The 19,420-nt window shown below is 39.0% G+C and overlaps 1 protein-coding gene across 2 annotated transcripts in view; it reads left to right on the top strand.

Moving 5' to 3' along the window:
• Positions 1-14,530: 14,530 nt before the first annotated feature.
• AGTR1 (angiotensin II receptor type 1) overlaps positions 14,531-19,420 on the top strand; it is a 46,559-nt gene continuing 41,669 nt past the window's right edge. For both annotated transcript variants that reach the window (XM_062178602.1, XM_062178610.1), the window contains exon 1: positions 14,531-14,674. The gene's annotated coding sequence lies outside the window, so the exon portion shown is untranslated. The remainder of the gene's footprint in view (positions 14,675-19,420) is intronic.

Below are 19,420 nucleotides of genomic sequence, written 5' to 3'. Positions count from 1 at the left end.
CCAAACACTAGTAAACAGATGAACGTTTAATTCAAATCTTTTATTTATTTACTGGGAACAAATTTCAAGCATTTCAAATATACAGATCTAAGAGCGTAATGTTACTTTCCACCCTCCCTCCCCCTTCCTCACAATGACATACTTTTAGTTTATTAAAATATCACCACTAAGCTCTCTTGCATGTTGCAAACACTAGTGTTGGAAAGGAAGCCATTATACAGTGGACAGGGAACTGTACTGAGAGTGAGGGCATCTGGGTTCTAATCTTTCATCTGTTAACTAGTTTTGGATACATCTAACATCTAACTTTTCATCCCTAAGTTCTTTTTTTTTTTTTTTCATTTAATTGTTTAGCTTATTTATCTGAAAGGAAGAGAGAGAGAGATAGAGTGATCTCCCATGCACTGGTCCACTCCTCATTAGGCCCACAACAACCAGAGCTGGGACAGAGCAAAGCCAGGAGCTCAAAGCCAGGAGACTCAATGCAAGTCTCCCATATGGGTTGCAGAGACTCAACTGTATGACCCATCACCTGCTGCATCCAAAGATGCACATTAGCAGAAAGCTGGAATCTGTAGCGGAGCAGGGACTCAAAACCAGGTACTGCAATACAAGACAGGGACATCCCACACTGTGTCTTAACCACTGCACCAGACTCCTATACCCATCATCAGGTTTTTGCCTGCACAATGTTGACAGTAACACTAGACTCACCAGGCCGATAGGATTATTGTAAGGATCAAATAGAACCCCTCTTAGTCATCTTAGAAACAACAAAGTGGGGGTGTAGTGGAGGGTGGTACCAAATTGCTTAAATCCCAAATTGAACAAAAGACCACCCTGGGCACTACCTCTCCCATGAGCTGTAACCCAATTCTGTCTTTTCATCTTCTGCCATACGTAAGAAAGTCGACACTTACTCTACCAGACTCTTAATCATTCCCCCAGTGTACTGCAGGGATATTTTTGACACTCCACTCTACTGAAATCCCTTTTTTCTGAGCACCACCTCCTGTTTGCAAGATTCCAGCGATAATTTTAAATTCATATGTTTGTATTTGACACTTTAAACCAGGGTCAGCAAGCTCTAAGCTGTTCCACTGGGTCATCCAGCTGCTAACTGTTCCATTTTTCATATGATCCGTGAGCTTAGACTAGTTTTCACATTTTTAAATTGTTTTTAAAAATCTACGGAAAAATATTTTGTGACGTGAAAATTATATGAAATTTCAATGTCAGTGTCCACAGATAAAGAAGTGTTGGAATAAAACCATTTCCACTTGCTTGTCTATGGCTGCTTTTATATCACAGAGGCACAGCTGAGTAGTTACCACAGAGACGCTATGGTCTCACAAAGTCTGAAATATTTACTACCTGGCCCTTTAGCAGTAGAACTTTGCCAATTTAAACTCCCTCTAGGCAAGGTTTCAGGTTGCATTTCCTAGAAAAGTCCCTACTTCTCTGAGACGTCCACCCCAGGCTGTTGTGAAAACCAAATAAGACAATATGTACAATGTACATAAAACAGTATCTGTCGCACAGTCTATTTTTGCATCATTGTTAGCTCCTTTCCTATTGACTCCTCCCCCTTTGCCTGTCCCTTAGGTTTGTGGATTGCCCAAAGCTCCATGATTATTGATTTCCCCCCTCTCTAGTCTTCACATTCTAACCTCGTTTCCTTCACAGTTTTAAACTTCACGTCCATGTGCTGACTCCCAAGGCTACATGTCCCCGTCCAGATTCTGCTTTACTTGGAAGTTCTTCAGGAAAACAAGCTAAACATGTCCAAAACTAAACTCGTCACTCAGCCTTCCCCTAAAATTTACTCCATTTTTGCTCTCCTGATCTCAGTTAATAAGACTGCCATTCATCCAACCTCTTAGCCCAAGAACCTCTCCCTTTCTGCCTCTTTCACCCTTCAGATCCAGTCAATGAATCCCGCCCACTGCATGTCAGAAGCTTGTTCCATCATCCACCAAGCCTCCCCTTTCCTTCCCTTTCTGGAATACCTAACTCATGTATCTGCCAGAAGTCCGGTCCTATTTCCATTTATCTTCCTCATTCCCACCAGAACAACTTTTCATTTTCCTATATACAATAGGGTCATAGGACTCCCTACTCAATGACCCCTAAGGCATCTCATTTCCCACAGTCCAAATACTTGTATCTTAACCTTTAATAACCCATTAGTTCCCTTAACAAACACGTATTGGGTATGTAATATTTGCCAAACACTGTGCCAGACTGTGGGTAGGGCAGTGAACAAAACTAGGATGGATCTGCTTATAAAAGGGTTGCAACCCATCAGAATAAGTCAATGTTACACAATGAATCATTGCATCTCCCTTCCACTCATATTGGAAAAGGCACATTTTCATAGTTCATCTGTACACATAGTGACCTCTGTCTAGAATACTCTAACTCTCAAAGAATGACTCAAATACTTCCTGTTCTTCTAGGGAAACTTTCCCCAACTTATGACTGTCAGAGTTAATTCCGGTCTTCTACGTATTCTCTAAGCATATTTCTGTTATTTAAACAGAGTATTTTACATCCTCTCTGGATGTGAACTTCCCATACTCAAGGGATATGTCTTATCCATGCTCTATAACCCAGTACTCATTACAATTGGTTTGAAAAACTGTCAAACTGTCACTTCTGTCTCTTCTATACCTAAGGGCCCAAAACAGATACGCATCTACCTATAATAAAAGCAATATTTGATTAAATCAAATAGTGAAAGAATAAGTAAGTAAAATGTGAAGAAATAACATGTTGCTCACAAATGACTTATGTAAAGAAAACTATTTTATTTGTAACTTTAACTAACTTTAATAACATGTCTTTTCCACTTTCTTCATTTGGGAAAACTCAAATGACTTGCCATATAAGGTATATTCAGCTATTAATACTTCATTTTTACTCACTAATTTTCTTTCCTGTTTTAGTATGTTCAAGCTATCTTTTAGTGATATATATCTTTGCTAAGAAACACCTGTGAATATTATCCACAAAATAAGATGTTTTTATATAAATAATGTTTACATCTCATAGATTTTCAAGTCATAAACAATGCAGAAAATAGAGACTGATGGATGGACTGCAGAAAAAGTCAAAAAATAATTATAATAATAGCTATTCTAATATTTAAGATGTGCCAAAGGGGAGATCCAGGAAATTGCCAAGCAGTTAACATCAATACTTGGAAAGAATAAGAACAAACAATAATAGAATTGATCAGGAAGTACTTAGGCAAGAACAATTTAATGAGCAACCAGCAGCATGAGTTCATCTAGAAAGATTGTGGAATAAAAACCAAAGTGTGGGCAGAAACACAGTGAGCCAAAGGAGCCTGAATGTGTCTCTCTGGAATTAGACTAATAGCTCTGTGATAATGTGCCATAAGTTAAAATAATCGCATGAGAATAAAGGTAAAGTTAACTTTTGACTGATATGCTAGAAAATTCAATATTGTAGACAAATTTACTATTCAGAAGACACCTTCAATCCAATTACATCTCCACAGCTAGACTCCAAGTGGTGCAAACAAGTGCTGGTCGTGTTACTTAGCCTTCTTCCCAAGATTGCCAAGTTGCTCAAACTCTGCTAATAAGTGATTTCAAGCCAGCCAAATAAGGACTGTTTATGCAGGCTGTCTTTGTGACTGCCTCGAGGATGAAACACTAGTATAGATGAAGTTCTGAAACCTTGACATCTGTTAGCAATCCAGAGCTACAGGTGAGTGTACCAAGTTTTACTATTTTTAAAGATAATTTGTTTCTTGGTAAAAAGTACAAAGAGAAGTCTCTAAAAGTATATGTACTACAGAGCCAAATTAAATATTATAAATGAGCCAGATTAAAGTTTCATTCTTTATGGGCTGTCTCAAAACTAATAGAGCTGAGGGCAATGACAAACGTCTCTCCTCACTTCTGCTTGGGTTAGGAATCACGCAGCTCCATCGGCAGGGACGGGGAGAGTGTCCTGGCCAACAGGGTCATTCTCAAGATGGCTGGGTGCCAAAGAAGTGTCGGCAAGTGGGAGGCTGATAGCATGAGCTCTCTGGTGGGTAAAAGACAGCCAGCAAGATTGTGTGAATAGCTGTCTGACAGTTAAGAAGGGTACAGCCACCAAAGCAGAATCTAAATGAAAATTATGGTGAAACTATTGTGTTATTTTCGTGAAAACACAATGAAAATTTAACTAAAATGGTGACAATCTGTCCTGTTTAACTTTTCCCAGGCAGTTAAATTTCAACAGAAGTTACAAAGGTTACCTATTTATCTAGAACTTTTAACGTGAAACTTTGTTGATTTATTTGTGGGATCAAAGATATACACTCATGGGGCTGGTGTGGTGGCATAACATGAAAAGCTGCTGCCTGTAACACCAGCATCCTATATGGACACTGGTTTGAGACCCAGATACTCCACTGCCTATCCAGCTCCCTGCTAATGTGCCTGGGAAAGCAGTAAAGGATGGCCCGAGAGCTTGGGCTCCTGCACCCTCATGTGGGGCCTAGAAGAAGCTCCTGACTCCTGGCTTTAGCCTGGCCCAGCCCCAGCAGTTGTGGCCATTTGGGCAGTGAACCAGCACATGAACGATCTCTTTTTCTGTTTCATCCTCTAACTCTGACTTTTAAATAAAAATAAATTAATTAAAAAATTTTAAAAATCAAATATATACTCTTAACCATCCTAAATACCTACCTTGATCTGTCCTGATTCTTCATTTTTCAACATCTCCATTTATGATACAAAAATTCTTTCTCTTAAAATTAAATGCTTAATAATTATACAATTCTTGCATACGTCAGTTCCTTTTACAGAGTGTTATGTATTTATCCAGTGATCACTAATAATAATGGACATAGATTTAAAACATTCACATATAAACGCATAAAGCAGCTCTCCTTGCATAATTTAATTTTTGTAGTTATTTTCACATTCTTTCCTATCATTTATTACCTTTTTTATTGGTGAATTTAGAAACTTTGCCATTTTTAGAAAGTGAAATTAATTCAATACTAAACTGATTCCTCTTCATTTACTACATCTGATTTTAACTCTAAAGTCAAAAACACTTTCTTTCCTGTTAGTTTTCTTTCTTCAAAAACTTTTAAATAATTTTTAAATATTTCTCATAAAGTATAATATAATTTAGGATAACACATTTTACTCTTTAAATTTTTAATCCTCTAAAAAGTTCATCATGTGTACCAGCTTTATATAATATAATAAATATAATACTTAAAATATTCTTATGCTTGGTGAATTACAGAAACTTGCAAGTGCTCATTCTGCATGTCTATAAATGAAAAGGAAGGGAGAGAATAGACATCCTGTCTGACTAAGGATCTGTGAAGTTCTAACTTCACTCTTTTAAGAGGTTACATTTGTAATGGTAGACGCTAAGAGAGGTGAAGTAGTATTTACTCCCCAACATCTCCCTTTCTGCTGGTATACTATATAAACAACTGAGCTAAATCACCCTTGAAGCAGACTCTCATCATAACACACAGCACTGTAAAACTCTGTTATACTAATGAGGCTATACACATACCCCAGAGAAGAACGTTCAACAAAGTAGGGGTTTTGTCATATTTATGTTTTTCTATATTCCTGTCAAACTACTTAAAGCAAGGATATAAATTTTAGTAAATATATTAAGATGAATTGCTATATTGCCATAAGTATTTATTGGTAGCTGCATTTAAATATCTGATAACATACTTATGTAGAATTATTGGAGTAATTAAAAATAGCCAACACAGTGATTGATTCCTAGCTACAGGCCATGCACAGTTCCAATTGTTTTACCCATATTAACTCATTTATTCCTCATTCACATTGAATTAGGTGCTATCCCTATACACATTTTACTGATGACTAAACTGAATCACACGGCCATTAAATAACTTGCCCAAGTTCAGACAAGTAAACAGGATATTGGAAACCCCTTATTTTAAGCGTCAGGAAATATCTAGATGTGAAGATATTTCCTTATCTTGGCCAAGCTCCACTGGTGCCCCTTGAGAGAAAGGAAAATGAACTTCAGCTCTCTGAACTCCTGGTTAACATTTCTTCCCATAAAATCATGCTACTTTTACATTTTTAAAAATAGGACATAAATTTGAGCGTTGAAGGCAGTAACTTCTGGTAGATGTGAGCCGGAAAACCACACCAGCAGCTTTTGAGCTGAGTCTTTAAGGGCAGCTTTTCAAACAGCAAAGTTGGAAGGTCTTCTACACAATGGATTCATAGGGGGCAGAAATAGGAATGTGAAACAACTGAAGACATGGGAGAGATTCCACTAATATGGGATAATTATTTTAATATTTTTTATTTTTAACTGGCACATAAATATTGAACAGATTTACGGGATACCATGTGATGTCTTTATACATGTATGTATTGTGTAACATATGATTAAAGTAAATATATCCACGTCCTCAAATATTTATCATATCCTGATGGTGAAAATATTCAAAATCCCTTCTTCTATTTTTCTTTTTTCAGAAAAATATGTAATACATTATCATTATCTGTGTTCACCCTACTTACTGTACAGCGGAACATCAGAATGCCTTATTCCTATCTAATTATGACTTAGTATCCGTTAATGAACTTTTCTCCAACCCTTCCTCCCCACTATTCTCTCTTGCCTCTGGGAATCACTGTTCTAAGAAAGACCAAGAAAAATTGGACTCAAAGTGAAGCTGCTTTGTAAATTTAAAGTTCATGAAGTTTAATGATATTCTTAGAGAAGAAAATGTAGAACATGGGAAATATGAAGAATGTTCTTTTTTTAAATTGAGAGTAATGTAAGTGTCCATTTGTGTGAGTTCTAATCTATAATCTCCAGCAGCAAAGCAATGAATTCATTTGAGGGCCACATAGGCTAAGACTTAAACTGTGACCCATTCAACTCAGTGCTGTCTCTGAGACAGTAAACCCAAGTGCCTGCCAAAGCACAGTAGGCTAATGCCGCCCTGGTACTCCGCTCTGAAGCCGGCTCTGACCTTTCAGCATCTCCTCACTAGGTTAGACCTTCACTCAACACGCACCTGAACATGAATAGTTATAAATGTGTACCACAGCCTTTCTCAAGTAAATACCAGCTACTGAAATGCAATAAAATATGGGAGAAGAAATTTCACATTGAAACCAGAGGAATGCCTAGAATACATATGTGCACATTCACAAAAGGTTGAAGTCATTGGGCCTTCAAGTTAAGTGTGATTAACTTCAGTGTGATCAGAGCTCCACAAAAGTTCTCCCAGATGGCCCTTCCTTTTCAAACAGTTCCTGCTAAGTTCTCTGTCTTCTTGTTCATTATGCTAGTTTTATAGTGATATATAAAATTTGGACTATTTAGACAAGAAGAAAATAAAACTATAACCTAGAAGTACCCATAATTCTTATATTCAGAAATAACCACTGTGAGCTTTTTCATGAAGATAGATCCAATCTTTTGTGTGTGTGTAGGTGCAAACAAATAATATACATATTGTTCCATAAGCCGATTGTTCACTAGTTAGCGTATCACGAACAATTTCTCTATCACTCAATATCCTTCTACATTACATTTAATGACTAAGTTCTATTCTATATCTTATTATGCAACTTATTCAATAAATTGTCTTTTTGAGGGGTCACTAAGATTGTTTCCAAATATATGTTATCAAATATACCCATGGAAATAAAATCTTGCTACATAAATTTTTGAAAATATTCAGTGTTATTATTTAGAATAAATTCCCAGTCGATAAGGGTATACAGAAATCACATAGATTATATGTGAGTGTGAAAAAAATTTGCATATATGTGTGTACATGTACATGTATATGTATGTGTGTGTGTGAGTGCTAGCTTTCCCATATCCTTGCAAAAATTGAATTCTGGTATAATCATTTTATTTTCCTGATATTTGCTAATTTTGTAAGTTAAAATTGCACCTTGTTGCTTTAAATTACATTTTTAAAATTTTTTTAAAAAGAGAAGAGTAAGCCTTTTGTCATGTTTATTAGGCATTACACTTCTTTTGCACAGCCTGTTGAATATGTACTCCAGATCAACATGCAGAGTTGGGCGTTTTGTGGATGATCTAGAATGTGACCCAGCCAAGCCTGCCCTTAGCAGAAGCCGGGTTCTGGCACTGCCTTTGCTTCTCTCGCTTTCACAGCCTGCTTGCTTTTACTTCTTTGTTCAAACCTCCAGCTCCACAGTGACACCACAACCCATCCCACCTTACCTGGCACACACAGAAAGGAGAGGAAGAAAAAGCTTGTCTCTCAGCCCATGTTATCAGGACTTCATCCTTATCAAAGTTTCAATATTTGAAAACCATAGACGAAATCATCAGAGGGATGCCAAGAAGTTTTAGGCCTTTTTTAAAAGTATTAACAAGTCAATATGCCCCTGACCAATTTGCAATACCACCTGCTTCTCACTACCCATGGTTGTCATCTGTTAAGCCCTAACCAGGAATATGAAACTTCTACATACACTCTCTTCCTTGGCCCTGATGAAGTTTACTGGGGAAAGCATTGCCTTATAAATACATTAAAAATCTGCATCAGTGGGGTGAACATGTCTTGGTTTAATGGGTAGCAAAGCAAAGTCATGGCCTTCTGGACTTCAAGTCCATGAGGGCCTCACCCTTTTGCACAGCACCAAGGTGTTCTTGAAGCATGGTTTAAACCATACCATACTCAACAACCAGTACATCCCAGCAACGATGACGTTATTCATTTCTTGGGAAATTTCCTTCCCATCTGCTTGTTTCTGATGATATAATATCCCTGACAGCAAACCCCATCTTTTAGGGAATTTCACCCAACACAACACCAACTCTCTTAGAAACTTTCAGCCCCCCAAACTGTAATCATGTCTAAAACCAAGTGGGAATTTAGTACAGGAGTGACTGTAGCAAATGACTTACAGCTCTAACTGGATTTAAAAATATGGAGATCTCCTGAATCTTTAACAATAACCCCAGGAGCATTTCCTGATTTCATTCACAGATTCTTGACTGTGGTTGTTGCCTAGGAGACTATGAGTTAAGTCTCAGGAATGTCCCATTTCAAATCTGAATGAACAAATTAATGCTTAGGACAAACTTCCCATTAAATAGACAGTTGGATGTTGTGAGCCTCCTCTTAGTGCCATCATCCTTGTGCCTGGAGCACCTAAGCATCCCCAGGGTGAGAAGAATCACCTGCATATTTGGCTGCCTCTACCATACCACTCCTCCTGCAAGAGCAAAACAAGGCTGCAACTTTTGTCTCTGTTCCTCTCTCCATTAGCATGGTGCCAAGATGCTCAATAAACACTTGCTAAGTAAAAATCCATAAAGACAAGTGAAAACGGAACATATAGGAAGAAGTTGCATAGAACAAAATAAACATCACCAGTGTAAATTCTTGATTATCAGCAATCATGTTAGAAAGGGGCATGTCATATTCAAGATAGTGTTGTCTATTTAAATTAGGACATGGTAAGCCTTAGAAGTCAGTGTTGAAAGCCAAGATAATGGCCTGGAACCTTGAAAATGTCCTTGAAATTCTTGCTATGCCTTCACCCATTCTCTTTGAACCTTCCCCACTGTCTCCCTAGTCCCAGCCATGCCAGGGGATAACCTTTCCTCCAAGTGTGCTGTCTCCTTGATCCCCTTTTTGCACATTCTCTCTCCCCATTAGTTGTTTCGTCCTTTCTGCTTTTGATTCCCTAAATTCTAAATGTAGATCAATGTTTCTGCTTGATTCCTTCCTGCTCTTCCCTTGCTAATAAACTTCTTTTTACATTTTATTTTTTATTACCAGACAATTGTTATGTAATTATTTCATAATTGTAACCTTCCCTCTGTAATTCAGCTAGACTCATTGCAGGGTAAGGAAAACAGGGAACTAAAAGATCTGAATCAAGAACATAAAGAGTGTGGCATATTGGGAGCAGGTGAGTTGGAGAGGTGCCTTCCTGGGCTACAGAAGAAATGGCATAGGAGGTCTCTCACTGACTCTCTGTATGTGCATATGTGTTTATGTGTGCATGTGTGTGTGTGCATCCCTCTGTGTGCACCTGTGCATGTGTGCATGTGTGCCTGCCTTTTAAATAAAGTAAATAAATAAAATTTAAAAAGAAAATGTTAGTGTGAGAAACTTCCCTAACTCCTGTATCTTCTACCACTCATCTATAAAATGCACTTTTTATAAGAGCTTGATTTAGTGATTAATTGGGTTAACAGATGTGCAGTGCTTAAGAGATATGTGATGGATATAGTAAGTATCTAATGAATCATAACTTATTATTCACAGGTTTTAGAAAATTCTAGTAACTCTCTTTTCCCATGTACATGACACTTTTTTTGCCATAGAACTTATACAAATACTGTTCTCTTGGTCTCCAGTTCAAAATCCTATCTAAACCTCAAGAACATTTCAAATAGCATATTCTTCCCAAAGATATATCTGTGTATATTCAACATCAGTGTTATATCAGAGGGACTTGTTAGCCTTTGTGGGAATTCTTAGGAGCACGACACTCCAGGAATACAGTGAGCTGTTACAGCTATCCCAGAGGCACGGTCTGGTGAGGAAGGAGATGCTGTCTCCCTCCTGAATTAGCAACCCAGGACTTAGGGACCTTGACTTCCTCCACTTTGTATTCCCACCACATCTTCCTGTAGGAACTTATGGGTACTATGTGCTTGATTACATTTCAGTAAGTCTGGCATTTTTCATTTTATGAGAATTTAAAAATATTGTATATGTTACATATGTTGTATGTATGTTACATGTGTTACATGTTGTATGTTGTATGTTGTGTGTATGATGTATGTTGTGTTATATGTTGTCAAATATGCTGTGTGTTGCCAATTATGTTATGTGTTACATGTTATAAATGTGTTACATGTTGACAAATAAAAGCCTTTGCTTTTAAAGATACACTGTAATTAATAACTAATTTTCATGATGAAGGTTTCTGATCTGCAATGTGGCCCTGCAGGGAACTTGTTAGCTGGTGCAGAGCAGAACATGAAAGATGGGAATGGGGCACCTCTGCTCTCTTTAGAAGTTATTCATGCCTTAAGTCATACACACAAATTTCATATTTTGATTTTTTAAAACAGCTTTATTAATGTGTAACCTACCTATCATACAGTTCACCTACCTTAAATCTGCTTTTAGTTGGCATATAAAAATTGAACATATTTCTGGAATACCATGTGACCTTTCAATACATGTACACATTGTGTAATGTTCAAATCAGAGTAAGTGTATCTATCTCCTCAAACATCAATTTACCCATTTAAAGTGTACAGTACAGTTCAGTGATTTTTAGTATGCTTGCAAAGTTGTGCAACTATCATAGTAATCAAATCGGCAACATTTTCATCACTCCAAAAGGAAACCCTGAACTCATTAGCAACCACTACCATTTCCTCCCACCCTTCATTCTCAGCTCTAGGCAACCAAAATTCTCTACAGATATGCATTTCCTGGACTTTTCATACAAATGGAATTATACAGTATATAGTGTTTTGTGACTGGCTTCTTTCACTCAGCACAATATTTTCAAAAATCAACCATGTTGTAACAAGTACTTTATTCCCTTTTATTGTCAAATAATATTCCATAGCATGGCTGAATCACATTTTGTTTAGATATTTGTCAGTTGATGGGCATCTAATTTGTTTCTGCTTTGAGGCTATTATGAATAATGCTGCTACGAGCTTTCATGTCTATGTTTCTGTATTTATCTTTCGTTTCTCATGGGTGGGTGGAGTTGGTAGATCAATGGTAATTCTGTGTTTAACATTTTGAGGAATTGCCAAAGTGTTTTCCAAAGTGGCTGCACCAGTATACATTCTCCCTAACAATATTTGTGGGCTCCAATTTCTCCTCAGCCTGGACAAAGTGAATTACTGTCTTACTTTGTGAGTATGGCTATCCCATGTGAGATGATATCTCGATTCAGTCTCCATTTACCTTTCCCTGATGACTAATGATGTTGAGTTTTTTCCTGTGCTTATTGGACTTTGGACTATCTTCTCTGGGGAAGTAACTTGTCTAATTCTTTGCTTTTAATTTTAATTTCACTTTAATTTTGTTATTTATGTTTTTAGTATTACGTTGAAAAGTTTTTATATATTATTATAAGTCCTTTTCAGATATATAAATTGCAAAGATCTTCTCACATTCTGGAAGTTTTCCTTTCATTTTATTGTTGTCCTATGAAACACAGAAGCTTCCAATATTTATGAAATCTAATTTATCTATTTTTCCACATGGCTTATGCTTTTTGGTGCTATATTTAAGCAAGCCTACATCATCATAGGTCATTTACTCCCATATTTCTTAGTGAGAGCTTTACAATTTAATTCATACATTTATACTCCTTTTGTAGCTAAAGTTTTGTATGCTATTAAAAGAGGTGCAATTTTACCCTTGTGTGTGGAAATACAGTTGTCTTAATACCTTTGGTTGAAAATACTATTCACTGTCCCCACTGAACTGTCTTGAACCCTTGTCAAGAACCAAATGATCATAAGTGTAAATGTTTAATTATTGAACTCAATTTTATTCCATTATATCAATCAATTCAATTCTATGCCTGTGCTAACACCACACAGTCTCCATTATTATAGCTTTGTGGTATATTTTATAATCAGGAAGTGTGAGTCCTCCAGATTTGTTTTTTTCAGAATTCTTTTGACTACTCTGTTCCTTCATACTATCACATGAATTTCAGGATAAACTTGCTAATTTCTGCCACAAAAAAAAAAAAAAAAGCTTACTAGGATTTTAATAGAGACTGTGTTTAATTGTAGGTCATTCAAGGATTAAGGTCATTTTAACTATAATAAATATTCTAATCCATGAGCATAAAACATCATTCCATTTATTTATGTCTAACTTACTTCATTTCAACAATTAGGGGGTTAAGAGTACAAGTTTTACACCCTTTTTATTAAATTTCCTTAAGTATTTCATTCCTTTGCTTTATGGTAAATGGAATTGTTTTCTGTACTTCATTTTTTTATTGTCTATTGCTACAGAAATACAGTTGAGCCCCTGCCACCCACATGATTGGTTCCAATGGAGCTCCAGGTTCCTGGCTTTGCTTGGCCTTGCCCTGGCCCTTATAGACATTTGAGGAATGAACCAATGAATGGAAGGGCTGTTTCTCTCTCTGTCTCACCCTCTCTCTGTCACTCTGCCTTTCAAATAAATAAATAAATAAATCTTTTTTTAAAAATGCAAGTGATTTTTATATATTGATCTTGTATTCTGAAACTTGCTAAACTCATTGATTAGCTCTAATAGCTTTTTACTTAACGTGTTAGGGTTTTCGAAATAGAAAGATCATGTCATCTACAAATAGAAATGGTTTTACATCCTTTCTAATTTGGATGTCATTATTTATCTGCTTGTTTGTTTATTTTTTACCCTTGATTAATTGCCCTGGCTGGAACCTCTAGTACAAAGTTGAACAGAAGTGGGAGACCAGGCCTGCTTGTCTTGTCCCTGATCTTAGACAGTAAACTTCAACATTAAGTATAATGCTAATGAGTTTTTCATAGACTTTACTGCTTGAAGAAGTTCCTTTCTACTCCTAGTTTCTTGATTGTATTTATCATGAAAGAATGTTGGATGTTTCAAATGCTTTTAATTTATTAAGATGATCCAGTGAATTTTGTCTTTTATTCTGTTGACATGGTTAATTACATTAATTGATTTTTGGTAAACTACTCTTGCTTTCCTAGGATAAATCTCACTTGATGGTCATGTATGAATTACAAGATTTGATTTGCTAGCATTTTGTTGAGAATTTCTATTTATATTCATAACAGCCTGCAGTTTGCTTGTAGCGTCTTCATCTGGTGTTGGTACAGGCGTAATACTGATCTCATACCGTCAACCGGCAAGTGTTCCTTATTCTTCTTTCCTTTTTTTTTTTTCCTAGAATAGCTTATGAAGACTTGATATTAACTCTTCCTTCAATATGTTGTCATCTTTTGTTTTATTACTTTATTTTGATATCTTCAAAATGTAACTCAGCAGTTCCAGTAGAGGAAACCAATGTCCACGCTTTCATTTTACAACCCTGCGTGTTAACTGTGATCCTTAACCCACAAGGGTACTGTCAAAGCTGGAGCTAGTCACAGGAAACAGAAGTTCCTAACTCGTCCTTAAAAGTTTTCCAAGTTAAAGAGAGACAGAGAGAGAGGGAGAACATTAGGCTCTGGGAATCGATGCTTCGCTACCCCGGGTTGCCTCCCTCTTCGCTGCCCCTCGCCAGGCAGGGCTCCGGGCCAGGTGAGCGCGAGTCTGATAGGCGACGCGGGACAACTGTGGCATCATCCCGGCTGCCGCCAGTTTCTGCACAGGGAGGGGTTGGGCCTGGAGGGTCTCCCGGGGCGGGGCGGAGGAGGCGGGAGTGCAAAACAGAGCCTCCTCCCTGGAACACAGCAACGCCCCTGGCTATAAATTGGGAGTCGCGTAGCCGCCGGAGATTCCAGCGCCTGACAGCCAAGACCCCGGGCAGCGGCGAGTGGCAGCACGCCGGGCAGGGTGCTAGCAGCGGAGCCCGACGCGCGGCCGAGATCCATGGGGAGCGGCTGCCGCCGAGGCGGGTCGTGAGGGCGCGCAGCCCGCTGGCGGCCGGACCTGGTGAGTGCGCGGGGCCGCCCGACGGGCTTGGGGACTGCGAGGGCGGGCGCCGTGAGCTTCGTGTGCCGGGGACCCAGCCTCCGCGGTCAGCGGCCACCCTGGAGCTGGCCGCCCTTCTCCAAACCAGGTGATGGGCTTCTGGGATGGGAGGAAACAGCCCCGACAATTTCACTCCGTTTTGCTCCAGCTCCCTCGGGGCACAGGCGAGAAATGTGCAGACGTGGGATGCAGTCTAGCCAACTTTCCATGGCGGCTTCCCGTTAACTCCCGTCTTTTAACGTGATCTAAGTGGCAAGCCCCTATACCTCCGTGTGGGGTGTCCCTTTCCGGGCTGGGGGACGTCGTCCCCGCCCCCAGGCCCCGGGAAATCGTTTGGTCTGTCTGGCCCTGCCAAGGCAACTGCAGGTGGAACTCGAAACGCAATACATCTTAGAGCAGGCTACTTTTTAAGTTGATAATTTTGCATGGCCCCTGAATGATTTTATACTTACTCCAATGACCCGTGGCAAAAAAAAAGAAAATAATAATAATAATAATAATAAATAAAAGAGTTGTGCTACTTTTGAGATGAAGTGAAGAGTGTCCCCAGCCGCCTCATCCGCTTCGGGGCAAGTCTCCGCATCACTCACGGCCCCTTCTTCCTCTCTCCCTGCACACCGGGAGAGTCCATGGCACAGGACACAGCTCCCGCCCACCCTCGGGTATTACCACGGTGTCCTCTGTTGCATCCAGATGGGGAGGGAAAAAAGCAGGGCGCCTCGCAGCCCAATCCCCGTAGCCTGGGCCAGTGCACATTTTAACTGAGGCAAGGTTTTGGGCAAAGGTCTTTGGCTTTCAAGACTGCCCAGAGCCCCGTGTTTGCCAGTTCTCTTAAATGTCTCCTGTATGGGCCTCCCATGGTCTCCAGGAGAACTCAACAGATCTCCCCACAAATGCCTCTCCTGCCCAATTGGTCCTGGGGCAATGGGTAGAGACCAGTGGAGCGCATGGAAGGCTCTTTCTTTGCCTACTGTCTGTTTGCTGATGGCCTCTTTAAGCATCACAGCCCCATTGCTGCCTTTTCTTCCCAGTGAGAGTGGATGCTCACTCTCTTTTGGATCACATTTGGGGCTTGGCTGTGTTTATTTCCTGTGTCATTCTGGGAAGAGAAAGTTAACAGGGAGGCAAAGCTCACAGCCTTCTCTCGTGTTTGCTAACTTTTGTTGAGCAACTGTGTCTCCCAAAAGTACTTCATGCCCAACATTTGTCACCACCTGAGCGTCCTGGGCCCCCAAATGTTTATTCCCCTTAGCATAAGCTTTCACACCTTGAGAAGCAAGAAGGAAGGAAGGGAGGGAGGAAGGAAGGAAGGAAGGAAGGAAGGAAGGAAGGAAGGAAGGAAGGAAGGAAGGGAGGAGGGAGGGAGGGAGGGAAACAAACCTGGCCATGGCTCCTGTCTCTTTTCATGGTTCCCTAGCTTTATGGTAGATAATCTCTCCTTGGCTATGATGGTTTCCCAACACCCTTCTCTTCCCCACAGCACCCTTCCCGACAGCAATTCATGGGCACGGAAGCAATGGGAGAAGGGAATGGAGACTTCCATGTAACAAGCTGTGTGATATTAGAGGTGTTACTTAGCAACTCTTAACCTAAGATTTCTGTCCCCACAAGGTCCCCTCCAGGGATATTCTTGGATTCCTTTTGTTTCCTGGTTATATTTTTAAAAATAAAAGTCTAATATAATTATCCTGTTGGCTTATGCTTGAAGTCTTCAAAACGTTCAAACTATCCTGTTAAAGGATCTGCCCAGGACAAACATGGAGCTTTCCCATGATAGCTTCAGGTGCCCACCCCCCAGATCATAGCTGACAGCTTCTGTAACCTGATTCAAGGTACCCGGAGTAGCCCCAAGTTTAAAGGTCTCAACATCTGCTCAGCTTTCATAATGATTAGTTCCAAGTCTCTTATGTCCTCTGTCTTCCCCATTTGTTCCTGAATTCATTGTTCTTTGTTCTCATCATGAGGCCTTCATTTCTGGTTCTGCTCTTCTTTACTCTTAAACTGAATATCCATCTCAGGAAAAAAACTGCTTTTCTGCCCTGGTTCCACTGATGCTGCTGGAAAACTAGTCTTTCTTGAGATTTACAAACATCGTTCAGTCCCTGATGCTGCAGCAGCACTCCTGGGCTTAAATCTTTCCCCTCTCTCTTTTCCTAGGCACTATTCCCAAAAAGTCCATTTTGTGGATTGCTCAGATTTTGTATTTTTTGTTTTTCTTCCTTCTTGTTTGGTTTCAGAATGGGGGGGGGAGGGTAATTTGGTTTGGTTTGGTTTTGCTACTGCTATTACTTTCTATTATTGGTGTTATTACTATAACTAATTAATAATAATGGCTACTTTTCCCCTATACTAGAGGAGGAATAAGAAGAAAAAGTTTAATCTGCTACTTACCCAAAGCAGAGGTAAAATGCTTAATTGAGAAGGAATCTGAAACTCATAGTTCAAAAACATGGTGCATTCTCCTATAGCCTATGTTGTCACAGTGCACTTTTCAAGTAGTTCACTGAGAGTTACTGTGCTTTGCTTCCAGCTTTGCTACAGGGACACAAAGATGGAGTCCCATCACATTCGCATTTTGACTGCCTACTGCCAGCTCTGCCCTTCTGCCTCACACTAGTTTACACAACTCTCTCCTGCTAGGTCACAACTGGGGAATGCCAAGGGGTCTCCTAAATTAGAAGTCATGTTTACAGTAAATCCAAGCACTGTAAAGACTGAAAGGCTATCTTGAAGATGCAGTGTAGCAATAAGCAAATACGGAGCTGGAGCAACAAAATATGACAAAGAACCACAGACCATTGTAAAAATACTTTTCTCTCATGCTACCAACATGGACAAATCAACTTTTAAATGCACCACCATTGGAATGTACCAGTACTTTTTCTTCTAAGCAGTTCTAAGTTTTCTCTTTCAAAATTGCCTAAAGTCATTGGATTACCTGGTTTATGTTTCTTTTCACTATTGTTTGTTAAAACGAAACACTAAATTTCTGATAAACAAAAGTAATAGTTTGATTTCTAGCCTAAATTTAACTGTCACTTTGCTTTCTATTTTATTCAGAGTATGAATTTTAGCTTCTGAAAAAATCAACTTTTTAATGGCTTAATATTAAAAAATCTTAAATCCAGGAATATTTGTATGGATTTGAGGTACCATATGAATGATTTGGCAAGTGACTGTCATTATAAAACACAAATGTTTCAATCAGAATAAAAAAAAATTGAAAGAACTATAAATTTGCCAAATGTTTCTTTGGTTAGTTGTTACTTTAATGACAAAGTTGACAATGGATATAGAAAACAAAGTATATATTTAGAATTTATATTTATCTTTAGCATAGAAATGACATGTTGATAATGCCACTTGCAATGGTTGTATTAGCATTAAAAGATTTGCTCTCAGATTTTGATTTTCTCTTTAGCAGGTGTTCATGGCAGAAAATCTTTGCCTTGCACATGAAATGCAAAATTGTCTTTCAAAATATTTCACTAGCAAAGATCTCACGTGTACTCTAAATGTTTTATGACTTCTTTTTTTTGAAAAAAAGATTTATTTATTTATTTGAAAGTTAGAGTTACACAGAGAGAGGAGAGGCAGAGGCAGAGAGAGAGGTATTCCATCCGATGGTTCACTCCTCAGATGGCCACAACGGCCAGAGCTGTGCTGATCCGAAGCCAGGAGCCAGGAGCTTCTTCTAGGTCTCCCACGTGCGTACAGGGGCCCAAGGAATTGGGCCATCTTCTACTGCTGTCCCAGGCCACAGCAGAGAGCTGGATCCAAAGTGGAGCAGCCATGTCTTGAACCCGCGTCCATATGGGATACCAGCGCTTCAGGCCAGGGCATTAACCCACTGCACCATAGCGCCAGCCACCACCACCCCTTTTTTTTAAGATTTCTGTATTTATTTATTTATTTACTTATTTATTTGAAAGTCGGAGTTATATAGAAAGGGAGAGACACAGGGAGAAATCTTCCATCCACTGATTCACTCCTCAGATAGCAACAATGCCCAGGTCTGGGCCAGGCCGAAGCCAGGAGCCAGGAGTTTCTTCCAGGTCTCCTGTGTGGGTGGCAGTGGCCCAAGCACTTGAGCCATCTTCCACTGCTTTCCCATGCAATTAGCAGGGAGCTGGATGGGAAGTGGAGCAGCTGGGCATGAACCGGTGCCCATATGGGATGCCAGCATTGCAGGCAGCAGCTTTCCATTCTTCGCCACAACGCTGATCCTGTATGACTGCTTTATTTTACATTGTTCCTGAAGTTCAATCTCCAAGGGTTTGTTTTTGGTTTGGTTTTGTTCCTTAATAGATGTATCATCTAATGTCTTAAATAGAAATAAACGTCTAGAATCTGTCAGTTATTGTTAGTTTCTTTCCTATACCCAAGAATATTTTTAATCATGTTGCTACTTTTCTAACATTTAAAATCTAGAAAAATGGATAAGAAATGAGTATACTTAGGTTTTAACAATGCAAAAAAATTGTATTGTGCCTTCCTTTATTTCAAGATCCAATTCTGAATGTACTTAAAATTTTTAATCATAAAATTAATAATCCTCCATTTTGTTTCAACTTTTATGTGATTCCTTGTTCATTTTACAGATATATAAGATGCCTTGATCTCAACCAAATGATGTTAAAATCTTAATTAGATCAATGGATTCAAGTACTCTGAATAGTTAACTGCCAACAGAATATTGGAAAATAC

This window comes from Lepus europaeus, chromosome 2, assembly GCF_033115175.1.
Source record: "Lepus europaeus isolate LE1 chromosome 2, mLepTim1.pri, whole genome shotgun sequence".
Taxonomy (NCBI): Eukaryota; Metazoa; Chordata; class Mammalia; order Lagomorpha; family Leporidae; genus Lepus; species Lepus europaeus.
The sequence above is the reverse complement of the archived record's forward strand: the minus strand, read 5'-3'. Positions and strand labels throughout refer to the sequence as shown.